Raw genomic sequence first — 3,676 nt, forward strand, 5'->3', positions numbered from 1 at the left:
AGTTTATTCATGGTGACCATGAGGTCGCGGGTTCACTTCCCGGCCGCGGCGGCCGCTTTTCTGGCGGAGGCATAAGGCAAAAAGGCCCGTGTGTACGAGTTTTCGACGCACGTAAAGACCCCCAGGTAGTCTAAATTAATCCGGAGCCTTCCACTACGGCGCGCCTCATCGCCTGTGTAGCGTCGGCGTGTTAAACCCTACCAACAGTGTGTGAGAGGGAAAGAGGTTACCCGGCTGCAATACATAAGTATCGCACCCCAAAAACAATAAACTCAGTGTATTCAGGGACGCAGATTTCTTTTTTTTCTGTTCGCAGTGCCGCTCACAGCTGGGCATGTTCACAGTAGCCGCAATACGTGGAAGGAACCCAGTTTGTGGCATACATGAATCCGACTAATGCGCATGCCCGGGCCATACGGCGAGAAGCCGAGTAGCCTTCGCGATTTTCCTCTGTTGAATGTCGCCATTATGTCATGCAAAGCCATGAAAGAGTTTATGCGTCTTTTTCGAAGTGACCAAAAGTGTTAACAGCCACCACCTAATCTTCGCTGCAAGTGGCTGTAGTGACACTAAGTGCTTCATTCCCAGGTACTTGAAATGATTTGCCCATCTAAGACAAACTGTATGACAGTCGCCGCTAAGTTACAATCAGTTTCCGTTCCGAGAACCAAGAACCAGCAAAGGAAGGACGGAGAAGGAAGGTGCTGCGAGGTGGGCAACCAGTTCCCCCGCACAAGACTTCTCGGTTCCCAGAATGGGTCCCCTGCCGGGTTCGTCTCTTTCTGTTTCATGGATCACTCCCCCAAAATATCGGGGAACTTCAGGATGTTCCACCCATCCTCTTTTGTGTTTCCTAGCAACTTTTCCGCTCCTTTCTGTATTCATTTTGTAGCGAATTCACGGACACGTGTGCGCATTCCGAGGGGCCCTTAGGCCGCTCGTGGTCCAGTGAGAATTTCAAAATTGTGCCAAAGGTACCACAAAACAATAGGTGTAGAGCTGGTGCGCGTGGGCTGCTTGGCGGTTGTGCGTGTTAGCCGCCGCAATTGCTCATTTGCTTCTAAAAGGTGTACTTAAACGAGTTTCTTTTAGGTGTCTCGAGTATTTATGAAGCCACTATTTTTTACTTGATGGTCCCACGCTAACAGGAGTTTATTTGTTTTTTGTATGTTAACAACGCGAGCATTTACAATTATTTTCCGCGTTGCTCCCTAATTAAACATTTATGTTGTCTGTGTACAGCGAAATATATAAAATTACCGGTGATGTGCGGCGTAGAGCAAGAAAATTGCCTATGTGTGTAAGCAAAAATACACTTTTTCTTGCTTTGCTTGTTTTAATCGCTTTGGTTAGGCGCCTACCATATCAGAGCTTGTAATGTTAAGGACGGCTTGAAACTTTTCCTTTTTTCGAAATAAACTTACTTTGCCGTTCCTTTCAAGGCATTTTTTAGTGCTTACGCCGATCTAATGACTTTTATATAAGCTTTCTACTACAATCCTGCCCATGCATTTCTAAACTATTTCGCTGAGCACTATTTTTTCAGCACGTAATCTCCGGAGAAGTTGACACCAAAATACAGAGCACATAACAATATATTAGTTTATAAGATTACTACTGGGAGGTCACAGACCAGTTTTGTCCAAGTGGCTATTGGTGGCTATTATAGGTGGCTAAGTGGTGGCTATTATAGGTAAAACCTATAATAGCCACCATTGTAAGTTAACTCAAGCGCCTAAGAAAGTGAATTAGCGTAACGCTAAGAACTCTGTTGCATGTTTGGTAACGTTGTTTTGATAGCTGCGTCTTTATTTCTCCTAATTTTCGCTAATTTGTATTGCTAGACAATGTCCAAACATAGGCCTTTTCCTCAGCCACCATCCTTTCTTTACAATTGTATTGAACATCCAATGTCGCGGCCGCATGACGCTATAAAGTATGCTTAACATTGCATACATTGTCTTAAGTGATTCAAAGGGGCATTGTTTTCATGACGGTTTTTTTTGTTTGAAGGGAAACAAAAACTCCCTGCTCACGAGGAACAATGGCACGGCTAGAGAAAAGGTCTGATTGATTTGACATTTATTTGCCTCTAAAATAGAAGTGTTTCCCTAAGATTTTCTCCTGTTTTCTTTTTGTTTTCACTTCAGGTGCTGGTAAAATTTCCCGCGTGGAGAATCCAAAGTACCGTGATTCCAACTCACAACGCTACTACTGCGCTGGCTGCAGAGGTGACTGACAGGCAATCATTCCTGCTGCTTAGTAATGGCGAAATTGGCCCCTTTGCTGAGGTGTACAATAAACAACTTTCAAACTGCCAATCTGGGTGCATACATCCTGTTCTTTTCAGTCATTTGCTGGCCCGCAATCATAGCATGACTGGTTTACGTTTTCACAAAGGAGCATATCTTTAGGCTATAGCCTATAACGTTTTGAAAAAATTTCTAGTTGATGTTAACAATTCTCCCTAGGACACATTGCAAGGGATCGTTCATTATTTTTACGGTTTTATTCATATATACACTAGTAACACATTTTGAGTATATTTGAAGCAGTGTTTTCAGTGCATTTAAATTGCATTACTAATGCATTATGCACGTATTTAAAACGATATTTTCTGAGCATTTTTAATGCATTTAAAATGAAATAAATATATACTTTCAATGTTAATCCGCAGATAACGGCCTGCTTTAGGGCATGCATGGCTGCCGGCTTGGGCGGGCTTCCTCCCACCTGCATATAATAGTCTGAATCAGATCAATGGTAGGCCATACATATTTGGCCATTGGTAGGCCATACAGACTCGGCCAATGGTAGGCTATATAAGCTTGGCCAAAAGTAGGCAATAATTCTTTGGCCAATTGTAGACCATGCATATTAAGCCAATGATCGGTCAGCCAATGGTATTGCGGCCATAGCAGATTAGCTGTTTCGGCACCAGAGAATGTGTAGCAAAATCTAACGAGGAGACAATACGTCCGGCTTTCCAAGATGGCTACGACGGACTGCCGCGAGAGCCGCGCTCGTGGAGCGAGGTCCCGCGGGCTGCGCTCGTGGCGCACTTAGTCCTCTTTATTTAACACACTCCCGCGGCCCCCAATTTGAGCAGGGACTTGTTGCACCATAATATCTGCGGACCCGGTCGCCGTATCTTAAGTCCTGATGACAGGCGGACGGGAATCCACTGGCGGAAGAAGCATGGTCGCACAACTCCGTCGCGACCGAAAAATCGGGGACGATGGTGGTCGAGTTGTTAGACGGCAGGCATCGGCTTGTCTTATAGAAACACGACGTCCTCTACTTCGAGCTTGGCTGGCGGCTGTTCTGTCACCTCGTGGGTGAATCGAAGCAGCACGAGGTATCCCCATATCGGACGGTGCCACAGACGATACCCCTTGGCGGCTTGACGGTGCTGTCACAGTATGCGCAGCTCGCTGCGAGTCAACATGTGTTCTAGAAGGCAGAGTTTCTGCTGCAGGCACGTGTTCTGTTTGCTTAGCCAGGAGTGGGCTTGGAACAGCGGGCATGGCTTCGCTCTTTGCCACAGGCGTTTCCGACACAAACTTGGTGATATTGTCCTCCCTCAGAACAAGGCTGTCTAAACCCTTCCACTAAGTGCCGAGCACTTTCATGAAGCAGGGGTCACCTCTCTTCGTTTTAAAATCAAGTTTCACCT

Source organism: Haemaphysalis longicornis, unplaced genomic scaffold (genome assembly GCF_048455015.1).
Source record: "Haemaphysalis longicornis isolate Haplotype H1 unplaced genomic scaffold, Haemaphysalis longicornis Haplotype H1 scaffold_11, whole genome shotgun sequence".
NCBI lineage: Eukaryota > Metazoa > Arthropoda > Arachnida > Ixodida > Ixodidae > Haemaphysalis > Haemaphysalis longicornis.